Genomic DNA, 12,980 nt, shown 5'->3' with positions numbered 1-12,980 from the left:
ATGTATGTGTAATGAGAGTGTGAGTAATGTGAATGTCTAAGTTGTGGGATAAAATTGAGGCAGAGGCAGCCAGAAGGGGACAGAGGGGGGGGGGTAGCCTCCTCTGCACCCTGGTGACATACCCCTACTCCAAGGCCCTGCATGTGTGGGTGGTTGTGGTGGAGCGGGAAGAGGGAGGCACAATACTAATACACCAAGTTAATCCAGCAGTCGCCCACTTACAGTTAAATTGTCTTGATTGCCTAACATCTGGCACGAATGCTAATGTGGGTGGTTTTTTTTCTGGTTTTTATATGTGAAGTGGTTCTTTCAGCTGTTTAGTTGCACTTAAAGAATCATTGTTTGCGTGGACACATTTCTGTGTTGAAAAATGCAACAATTCATTTCACCTTAAGGTTCTGTCTGGAAGTTGAAACTTTCTGACGTTGGCACATCTTACTCATGATAAGTTAAGGATTAATATTCAAGCCACATACTGTACATGTACGCAATAAAGAAAACACGAATGCCAATTGTTTTGGTAACAAGTAGATTTTTATCAATGATGTGGCGTCCTGTATCATAGGTAGTACTGAAGGTGCAGTTTAACCTTTTAGGTTCTGTTTAGATAGACTTTAGAGGTTTGACATGCACCACCAAAGCGGATCTCAAGTTGCACATGTGAGTGTGCATGAGTGTGCACAGAAATTTGTTAGTGCACGTGAATCTGAGACATGCCCCTGGTTGCAGTAGAGTGTGCATCTCAGGCAATCCATAATAGATGATGAAATTTGGCAAGCAGTCCAGCCTTATGGTCCTTTCCTCCTCCTGCAGCTGCTTGTTTTCCCAGAACTCATCTGTGCTGCTGACCAAGAGTTGTGTGCGCATGTGTATCAGAGAGAGTGAGAGAGAGTCCGTATGTCACTGTCTTTGCCCACAAGCACTCCACGAGCATCTTTCCATTGCTCAATATGTCAGACTTGAATATGAAAATGGGCAACTTTTTCATCACTCACCCACCATGTGCACATAAGGCCACAACGCTAATGGTGAATGTCAAAGTTGAGCGGAAAGGCCAAGGACCAGTGACAAAGCACCACAGACTATAAATACATGCTGTACTCTGGTGATAGACACAGATCACAGTCTAGGTTTGGCCACTCCAATAATCAGTCTAATGTTAAAGGAGATCAATTCACAGATGTAATGACGGCAAAAAATCTGCCAGTGGGTATTGCAAGTACAAGTAACAAGTACAAGCTGCTTCATATGAGAAGTGTGTATGTATATGAACTTGTAACTCTCTGTAACAAAGCAAAGAACTAATCCTTAAATTACTGAGTTCTATGGAAGCAACAATGCATTTTCCCCATTTAAAAACTCATTTTTCAGGTTAACTCACCTGAGGCGAGTTGACCTAAATGATGTGTTTTAGCTCAAACTGTAACACTGCAGCCATATGTGAAAAATAGTTTTCACAGAAGTACAATCTTACTGTTTCCATAGGAATTGAAAGGGTACGTTGCAGCCAGGTGCTGCTAATCAAAAGCATTGATCAACTGCTCATTAGGAAGTGTGAGCACCTCTATAAAAATAGATTTCTTTGGCAGTTTGTTGCTCTGGAACGTTCAGGTGCCACACACAATGCCGCAATATTTCCAGGAGTTGATGTCCCAGCTATTTCACTCCAATGTCTAACCCCTCTCAGATTCAGTTATCATATTAAATGTTAAAATTCCTGACAGTGCACTTAGAAGAAGGCTGAACAAGTGTGGCTTGTTTGCAAGGGATGCCAGGAAAATGCTTCTTTTCTCTATGAAGAATGTGACAGACATACTGCACAGTGCCACGTCTAAAAGAAACCCAAACACAACACCTCATACCAACTGTCGAGCAAGGTGGTAGAGGGATGATGATTTGGGCTTGTTTTGCAGCCAGAGGACCAGGATCTATATACCAAAGTATTCTAGAGTCAGATGTGAGGCCAGCTGTGTGACAGCTAAAACTTGACTGAAACTGTGCCATGCAACAGGACAATGATCCCAAGCACTGCAACATCTCTACGGCTGAAAGTCTGAAAAAGAAAAGAATCAAGGTTTTCAGACCTTAACTGGTTGAAATGCTGTAATGAGACCATAAATATGAACAAATGCCTGCAAACCTCAATGAACTAAAGCAATGTGGTAATGAAGAGCGTTCCTAAATATCTACACAATGATGTGAGAGACTAATAAAATCTGGCAAAAAACTTATTACTTCAAGTTACTGCTATTAAAGATGCTTCAACAACCTATTGAATCATGAGGTGTACTTTAACTTGAGGTCTGCACAAAGTCCCATGACAGAACTTGTTGGGACCTGAAATCCCAACATTTTAAGAAATGCAGTTGAAATGCTGCTTGATCAGCTCACCACTGTTGTCAGTAACTTTGGTTCAGGAATGGGAGCAGGCATGTTTTCAGATCTCTGCAGTTACTTTAGTAACTACATTTTGTTCATTACTAAAAGAAACAATGGCCTAAATTGTCAAAGTAAACCACATCTTGTTATAAACCTTCATGATCTTGTTCATATTAATATATGTATAATTATTAATAATCACTGTGCCTTATTTGAGTAGTTCGCTTCAACCAAGAGATGCTGAGGATGGTCAGGGAAGTATTGTCGTGATTTCTGAAACATTTAAAGCTGGAACAGCGGCCTTAGGCCTCCTGGATAAGTTCTTTCAGAGTTATTGACCCACAAAGTTCCAAGTTTCTCCCTTTCTAGCACACTTGTATTCATACAAGCAGGGGTAAGCAGTGTGCCATGATTGATGGGATAGATTGGGCTGGTAAGGGGGGATGCCTGTGTGCAGGCTGTAGAGCAGCTGTTTTCTCTGAGTTCGAGGAGAGCGAAGACAGAGAGAGTATGTGCGAAAGTGAGAGAGAGGAAAGAAAGAGAGAGAGGTCGAATAGAAAGTGAAGGGAGGGCAGAAGGAGGGAGAAGAGAGAGAGAGCAAGCGTGCCTTCCTCGTGCCCTTCAGGCAGACCAGGTGTCTACAGCTCCACGCTGAGTCGTACCACAGAACCTGGCACGGCAGTTCTCAAACAGGTCCTACTCATCGTTCCCCCTTTCCCCAAGGATGGCTGCAATTAACACACACACAGAGTGCACAGTGTAGAGAAAACATGCCGAAAATGACAACGCCCCAAGCCACAGCACATGGAAAGGAAAGGGAGAGAGAGAGGGAGGGAGAAAGAGAGAAATGAGGGAAACAAAAACAGAGAGAGGGAGCCAGAGAGACACACCGGAGAGCTTGTTTTATAAAGGTGCAGGTGCAGGATTTGAGTGACTGCCAGGTTGCACTCTCCTTTTCGTTCCATATTAACGTTGTCAGCTTTTTACCTCCCCTCTCCTCACCTGCACTGCTCCATACCTCACCATGTTCTGTTGTCTGCTCATTACTAAGGGCTCCCCTCACACCCAGACGCTACACGATCCACAGAGGTGCAAGAAAGTTTGGCAAAAAACTTTCGGCTTTGCAGAGTTGTAATATTTTCTGAACCCTTTCGTGTGACAAGGCGTTCTCAAATCAAAGCAATGCATATATTTAAAAACGTCATTCTTTCTGAAAGAGTGAAGATTTTTTTTAAATGAGTGACAGATGTCACTCAGTAAACGGGGACATGGTGTCACTGTGTGGCAAAGCTGCAAGGACACAATATATGAGCAAGTCCTGACTTTCCCATGATTTTAATTGTATGCGTCTGAGTCATATGACAGCAGGGATGATCCAAATCCTGACAAAAGGATTTAGTACAGCGCAGTAAAAAATGCTTTCTGAATTACCCAAATGTTCATTCTGAGAAAGCCTTTATTTTGCCATTTTATTCAAATGGTTACTGTCCATGCTTCATGTCCCACCTTACCAGTTTCTCGTTTCTATCATGGCACAGTGCATGGACACAGCTGCTGTGTTATATATGATAAGTACTTTACCCACCAAGCCTGTTATGGTTTTTGATCTGTAACATTGACTGACAGACTTTCGTCTAACTGTGGCATTTGGAATCTGGTGCAGTCAGCACAATCTGGAGCTGAACACTCTTAAGACTGTAGAGATGACAGTGGACTTCAGGAGACATCCCTCAACTCTGCTCCCCCTCACCATATCAGACAGCCCTGTGTCAACTGTGAAGACCTTCAAGTTCCTGGGTACCACCATCTCCCAGGACCTGAAGTGGGAGACCAACATCAACTCCATCCTCAAAAAGACCCAGCAGAGGATGTACTTCCTGAGACAACTGGGGAAGTACAGTCTCCCACAGGAGCTGCTGATCCAGTTCTACACTGCGGTCATTGAGTCTGTCCTGTGCTCCTCCATCACAGTCTGGTATGGAGCAGCCACTAAACAGGACAGGAACAGACTGCAGCGGACTGCACGGGCAGCAGAAAGGGTCATCGGCACCCCCCTGCCCTCCATCCAGGATCTGTACCTCTCAAGAACCAGGAAACGGGCAGGGAAAATCATCACAGACCCCTCACACCCTGGACACAGACTTTTTGATCTGCTGCCCTCTGGCAGACGGTACAGAAGCCTGCAGACCAGGACCACCCGACACAGGAACAGTTTCTTTCCCCTCGCCATCTCCCTTCTTAACAGTTGACCTGTCACACTGCTCCCACTGCCACACTGCAGCTGCACCTTATGTACATTTTGTAGTATTCATTCCACCTCATTCATTTCTGTATTTTATGTATATAAGTTTAGATTCGTTATTTATAGTTGGTTTACACAGCTTTGTGTATGTATGTGTAATGTGTATATATAGACACGTGTGTGTGTGTGTGTGTGTGTGTGTGTGTGTGTGTGTGTGTGTGTGTGTGTGTGTGTGTGTGTGTGTGTGTGTGTGTGTGTGTGTGATTTACATTGCTGTGCTTGAGAGCCACCATCTACCGGAACCTAATTCCCTGTATGTGTCTGCACATATACTTGGCCAATAAACACGATTCTGATTCTGATTCTGATTTAAAACTACCACGTGACCAAAAGCACCTATAAATACAAGATGTTACAGAGTAAAATTCAGTATGCCTGCCCAGTGAAGTGTGTAATAAAGTGATTCATTGCTATCTACGTAGACCTATAATGTACAAAACATTATTATTCAAAATAAAAAAAATATATATAAATATATCAGCATAAACAACAGCTGTTGGTATGTCTGAAAAACAGCTGAAAGTTCAGAAACACTAAATATGTCGCTGCACTGGCCAAATCACAGTGCACACTGTACATATATAAAATATACTCCTCTGTGTGTAGCATCTTCAGTCCCTTGATTCTACATTTACTAAATATCAATGCCTGTCTACATTATTTGGCTTTCCAGTATCATTTTGTCAAATTATCTGTGTCGTTTTGGCCCTGCAGATGTTTTCCCTCATAGGAGAGTTGCATTTAATCAGTGAGACAGATGTTTCCCATGACAAAAACAAGTGATCATAGTTTATTTTTTCTATAAATTATACAGTTAGTAGCAATAAATACAAGTGCTTCATATATTGTAATGTGCATCTGAGCTCTACACAAACTTGCATCAGCGAAGAGGCAGAAAGAGTCTTTTGTCTCTGGTATACAGTATTCACAGTTTTCATACTGATGAAAAGTATTACAGTTTTCTATGAGCTATAAGGCCATCTTTGACAGAAGCTGAGCTTGGAGAGAAAAAAAAGTTTCACAAATGGCCAAATGTCACTAATTAGTTTGAACTCTGCATTTCTGATGAAGCCAGTTGGTGTGGTGGGGTGGTTGTGTTGGCAGGGGGCAGCAGGAAGAGGGGGGGATTGATGGGCTGTGCCTCAAAATGTAAATTAAACAAAAGGCGGGAGTTCACATGACAGCTTTGGAGGGGCAGGACTGGAGCCTTCTGATTTTCTGTGTGAGAAGGAGAACAAGTGGAGCACAGTGCACCAAACATTGGCACATGGCAAACAGCTCGGAGGCAGCGGAAGCAAAATAACTTCTGTTCTAGGGAACAACAAAGGAGGAACAAACAGCGTGGCCCACAACTTTTTGGTCCTTATTATTCTGTGATTTCGTAATCAAGAGGATGGGATCTGATCTACAAACCATGGACAGCTGGTTCATTTCCACCGCCGGGCCTTGTGGGAGATGTAGTTTCTTCTCTCAACGACATATGCAAATCCCAACTGTCCCTCCCCTCTCTCTCCATAATTGCCGACTTTTCAGTAACAGAAGGAGGCCCATTTGCGTGTGTGTGTGTACACGTTTGTGTGAAAAGAGTGTCTGTGTGTGCAGCCTATGCTCTCGTCAGGGTCCAGCCTTATTTCAAGGGATAAATAAAAGATGCAGAGTTCTTCTAAAGGAGCCCAGCAGAAGGTAGACACAGACAGGCAGATATGGAGGGGTTCTTCAGAGAATCTGGGTTGTGCATGGCGCTGCATCGATTCTCCATTTGGGCTTCGCGAGGTTCAAACACACGGCATTGTGGGCCGCAGATTGTGTTGCATGGGCGTCCCTCAAGTGACACGTAAAAAGCCGGCCCCCCATCTGCCTGACAGATTTGTGCGGGCAGCCCCTAAAAGCTTTGGCAGAGAGAGACAGGTGGGGACGGACAGACAGACAGACTGAAGGACGAGTGCCACTCAGCACCCCTCAGCTGTCATGCAAAAGAGAAAGTGAAGCTTACTTTACTGGCGACAAGCTGTGGCAGACAAAAAACTAAATGCAGACGATAATCTGAACCTGCATCGAGATTCACAGCATGACTGTGAATAGCTAGACCTGTCTGTAAGCTCCTGGAAGCTCCGTAGGGCAGGAAACAGACCTGCTGATGATACACCCTGACAGCCTGCATCAGGGTAAATTATGGTAATAGCATGCAGTCATCTGCCTGGTGCCATTTGACTCGACAAAAACACTTAAACACTCCATCTATTTCTCTAAGTGGGAAGCAGAGAGGCCATCTTGGATGGGTGGGCCTGTGGGTTTTTTTGACAGGAACAGAGCAGAAGAAACCCTAGTGACGCTACAGTGACATCCCACAGTCTGTTCAACACAGAGGCAGGCGTGCTTGCCTCCTCAAAATCTACCAGCACGGATGGATGTGTTACCAAATATTTAATATTTTAAGGCTGTTCCTTGGATCGTGACTTAACCTGAAAATGCAGGTTTTTATAAATGCGCGTTGTTAAACAACTAGTTCAAAATCTCTGGACACCTGAACGAGCCACAGGTGCATCGGGGGAAAGGTTGAGACTCTTTTTTCTTTTTTCTATCAAATAACAAATCAGAACAACACATTTTTTGAGAAAGAGAATAAGCGTTTTATTGCTGCACTAGCAGAATACTAGCTCCAGTGTTTGCACTATTTCTACTGTTGTTTACATGCCAGATACTCCTATAACATTTTCTTTTGCTGAAGCATTACCTTTCTACAAATCACGGCCAGCAGACAGAGCAGATTTGCTGCAGGCAACATGTGTTTACATTTCTGGGGAGCTGCACGTCAAGCTAGCTCATTAGCTCAGCCTTTGGATACATGCCTGCAGTGTACCTATAGTGTCGATTCAGCACAGAAATATAAGCCAGGCTTAAGTCTCAGCTGATTGCTTGCAATCTCATGGTGACATCAAGTCACTGCTCTGGGCTGCAGGACATTCAGTAATAGCGATGTATTTTTGAACTACACAACCAGGCTACATGCTTCCCCCCCCTACCATCTATGCTCAACTAAGCACAACGTTTCAGTTTTCTAATGCTATACCCAATGTGCATGGTTTTGAAATGAAATGTGCCTAAATGCTGAACTATTGCTTTAAAGTACAGTATCGTTTACCGTGCACACTGACAAAAATCCCTAGCTAAATAGCATTAGACATGCTTTTAGTCTGATCACATTAGGGTTGTGAAGGGTCACAATGTAATGACAGTTCAATCAAATCAATGCTTTGTTCAAACTTGGAATCGATAGCAGTATATTGTGATTATGAAATGTATCTCCTTGCAGTGCTGAGCAGATCTCCCTCTGGGAGCTTTCTCCTCTCTATATATATTGTTCATCCATCTCAGTTTCACTACTGAAACAGGACTATCTGAATACCAGGCAGGGAGGATCGATGCAAAACATGTCAGTGACAGTTCTCTGTTTTCTGAGTGTATTGTTACACTATCAAAAAGAATGCGGTTCACTGTAATAATGTGCAGATTTTTAATACAATTTGTTACAAGATATTTTAAGATGTACTGAACCAGAATGAGAATCTAATTCATTATTTATGTTCCAGGACATTTACTTTTACAGAAGGTAACATCTTTAAAATCATAAATTTACAATAATGACACCAAAAACCTAGATTTTAACCTTTAGAAATGCCCACCCAAAAGACAAATTTAAAAATAAAATAATTCATAAAGTAATAAATCTCCCTCCCACCCATTAAAAATGTTCAAGAATATCTTAAAAGACTTGAACAGCAGTATTTCACAGGTCCCTCTGACAAAAGACATCATTGAGGGCTGTTTTGGGGTACAGTCATTTTTCAACTTCCAGTATCACCTCACCATTACAAAACATATCTACATTTGAAAAGCTGGAGATCATGGAGCAACTGCAAAAAGTATTATTTTCAGCTGCTGTCTAGTTCAGCTGGATATAATTTATAGTGTAGACCAGGACTGTGCTGGAGTAAACATCATTATACCGACTGGTAGAAGTCACTGGTAATTCCTAAAATACAGTACTTCTTGTCCCTCAGCTACCCTATATGTGAAGCACATAATATGTGAAGATTTGGCTGTCTCTGAGATGTTTTTACATCATCATTTTTCCAGTTTAGGGTCAATGGGGGGCTAGATCCTATCCCCATCATAGGATGACAGGCAGGGTAGACCCTGGACAGACTGCCAGTCTGTTGCAGGGCTAACACATAGAGATAGACGACCATTCACGCTCACACCTATTATCATTTGCCAATTAACCACATGCATGTCACAGGACTGTGGGAGGAAGCCAGAGTCCCCAGAGAAAACATGCAAACTCCACACAGAAAGGTGCCGCATGGGATTCAAACCCAGGACCGTCTTGCTGTGAGCCACCACTGTGCCACCCTCAGATTTACAGATATTAAAGATATTTTGAGCCACTTTTGCAAAAAGTTATTACAATAATTCAGATTCTCCCAAGTCATTTTCTATTCGTATTTAGTAGCTTTTACCCGTTTAAACTAAATATAAAAAACAACAATGAATCCATACATTGAAAAGTTCATCATGCATTTATCTGGTCCTTATTGGTCACTGACAGTTGTTAGAACACATGGATTCATATTATATATTCATTCTAAAGAAGACAGATGGGCACCGAGCAATCAGATGCAACACGTCAGAATGACATTGCTGAGAGGCCACCTGACATTCCTTTCCATTTATGTATAATAAATTATACATAAATATATATTATACATTTATGTATATTATATGCCTTTCCTTCCACATTATACTGAATACTAAGAGGGCAAATGCAGCCAATGGGCTTAATTAAAGACCCTATCATTCGCATGCAGGATGACTGGTTGCAAACACACATGCACAACACTTATTAAAAGGAATAAAACTATAAAAAAATCCATGTAAGTAATGGAAATAAAATGTTAGAAAGTGAAGCAGGGAGCGAGGCTTCATTGGGCCACGGCTGGGTCTGAGCCTCAGTGAGATAAATGTCACTTCTAACCCTCCGTTGGCCTATACAGCACAAATGGAGCGACCGCTCTCCTCTTATCATCAGCTGCACACGCACACACTGCTCTCTCCCTCTCGTGCTAGAACAATTAGCTTTATGGTGGCTCAGAGCCTGTGAAATGTCATTCTGCCAGGTAAACTAGCTATTATATCACAAAGGCTGCAGCTGAGTCAATTATACAGCACAGGGAAGAGGGGTAAGGCCCGAGAAGCAGGGCAATGAATTCATGAGTTCATCAAAGGAGAGGTCGGAGGGGTCAGCGGTGAGAGAGGCCGCGAGGCAGGGAGGAAGTGAGCAAGAGAGTGGGAGAAACAGAAAAGATAGAGCATCAGTTCGGTAGGTTGTCAATGGTATGCTAATATGACATTCACATCAGAGGAGACTACATCATCAAATCAAATAAGACACAATTTAGATAAAAGGCTCCATATGAGTGTTTGCATCTTGATTTATTAGCATTCGCTCTGCTGAAAAATGAAGGTCAACAACATTTTGTGTACATATATTTGAAATTTGGAATATAGCAAAATTAAGCACAGCTCTGTGTATATTAATTAGTTAACTTGGAAGATATTTATTGGGGAATGTAATTTAGCAATGTGAGTATTTCTTTACATATTTTGCACTTTATGTTTGGTGATGTACTATGTGCATGAATATAAGTAAGCCATTTTTCCTGTTCTGTTGGGTTTGGAGACCATGTTCATTCAATTAAAAAATTAACTTACTGTATTCAAAAATGTATTTTATGTATCAAGAACAAATGAGTCTACTATGTAGATGTGATCCCCCTCATTATTAATTTTATTATTGGTTCATTTAGTACTGTAGTAGTTAGTGAGCATTAGTTAGTGTCTTCTGTACCTTAATGTGTCATATTTTGCATGTTGCATGTACTGCATAGTTTCAAATTCTTATCTGCAAACTGATGACATTAACTCTCAAAGTGATCCTTTCCTGCTGACATGTCAAAGTGTTAAATGAGAATACAAGCATCTCAAAACTGCACCTAAGTGCAGTTACACTCCACAGCAGTTATGAGGTGTCCTTAACATTTTGCAAAACATCAAAACAAATGTGATGGAGAGGTGGACAGAGTGAACCAGAAGCTGCAAGGCGTATCTGTCTTGCGAAGGTAGTCTTGTCACAGATACTGCCCTCTCAGCAGAGCGACCAGATGGAGCCTGATGCTCAGGGCACATAAAGGCGGCCCCCTGGGGGACTCCGAATCCATCCCCTCACCCCTTCTCACCCCGAAACTGGGGCTCTGACTGGGCAAGGGGACCAGTTCTCTGCCTCTCTTCTATTTTTGAGGCCACTTCCTCTCCCAAATACCCCTCCTGTCTACCCCTTGCCTCCTGCAGCGGACACTGCCCAAATGCCAGCACGTCCCACCTGGGCCTAGCCAAGCCTGACCCCACTGTCAGGGGGGCAGGCATGACATGCAGTGCACAGAGCACTCACCCTTGACAGAAACACAATGGCACAAGGACTGGCTGGCTGGCTGACTGCACTGGGTATAGATAATACTGTTAATCGTGCAGAGTAGCAAACAGCTTCACAGAACAATGAGAAACCAGCAGAGCAGTGATTGGAAAATATTTTCCAGGGCTTCAGGTACCATACTCTCATCCACACACACATACAGTAAATGAAGCCACACCAATACACTTTCACAGATGTGTAGAAGAACATGCACATGCATTTATTTATGTTCATGTTTATTTAAAGTCCTCCTTGGCATAGAGGATACTGCTAGTGTTCCACAAATTTGGGGAATTTAGCTTTTTGCTAGAGGCATTGTGTTGCTTAAGTTTACTTTTCAAAATACCCAGAATGTATTTTATGTTATTAAAGTCATGTGACATACTGTGATAGGTCATATATTTTCTTCTTTAGAAACTTTGGATAATTTTTCTGCTTCAATATTGCAGGACAGTTCAATGAAAAAGCATTTGTACTCTTCCTAACAGCCAAAATTACTCCAAACATGTAGGGATGACTCATTCAGGGTGTCACAGAAGAACCCAGCACAACATCTAATGAACGTCAGGCCTCATCAGTCTGCTTTAAGGTCATTGTACATGATTCAAAATTTAAAAAGAGACACAACACAAAGGCTTATCTCACATTTACCAAAAACATCTTGATGACCCCCCAAGACTTAAATATTCTGTAGACTGAGAAGATAAAAATTTAATTTTTTGAAAGGTGCGAGTCCTGTTGCATCAGGTGTAATTTAACTACTGCAAAAGAACATAATACAAACAGCCAAACATGGTGTAAAAAAACAACCAAAAAGGAAGAAATCAGGAATACTTTATCACTGAACTGTATTCCCCAAGGCTTCTGGAGCATGAGTCACCTTGCAGTTTCAGTAGGTTCATTCAGGATTGTACTTTCTCCTATTATAGACTGCAAAGATACAGTACATGACAAATTAAAGAAAAAACTAATGGAAATGCATTTAAATTTAAGAAGTCATCTCCCACCGATGACTTTTCCAAGAGTCAAAGTTAGTGCAAAAACCTTTAGATGATCTGTCATGAAATTAAACTGAGAGAGAGTGAGAAAGATTCAATTTGAACAACACTATTACAACTTGCTTTGTCTCTGCTGTAACTTTGCATTCAGTTGAACAATACTTGAACTACATTTGCATAAAACTGTTATAAAGTAACTTTTGGTCTCCACTGTATTTCTCATTTCTGTATCTTTTATATTTTCTATGAGACTCATTGCCATACAGTCAGGCTGTTGTAGCCAATTACTGCTGCTAGCTGCTCAGATGTCGTCAAATTGAGTGGCAGCCTCCCCAGCTCGCCTACATCTGGGGTGTGAGGGGTATGTGTCGCAAACAGTCACACATCCTAGAAATCCACTCTGTTTATCACCTGCTGACATTCATATTCATGTCACGATGCCTCTCTGGCCTGTGATAGGATTTGGTTAGTTCACTGACCAGCGAGGCTCTAATCTGTCTCCGAGCTACTATAAACTTTTATCAAAAAGATTTTCAAAGGGATCTTTATCTTCAGAGTGATGCTAATAAGTGTCAAGACACTTTCACACTGAGGAGGTTTGAACATATTCCATATTTTACATAGATAAAAATAATTACATATTTGCTATGTAATTTACACTCAAAAACCATTAACAAAAAAGCAAAAATGTTTCTTTTTTTACAAACTCATTAAACTGCCTGCTGGCAATGTTTTTGGTTAGATGTGTTCTGTTTGCTTTAATTATAGTATC

The sequence above is a fragment of the Aulonocara stuartgranti genome (assembly GCF_965226115.1).
Source record: "Aulonocara stuartgranti genome assembly, chromosome: 19".
Classification (NCBI taxonomy): domain Eukaryota; kingdom Metazoa; phylum Chordata; class Actinopteri; order Cichliformes; family Cichlidae; genus Aulonocara; species Aulonocara stuartgranti.
This window is presented reverse-complemented; position numbering follows the sequence as displayed.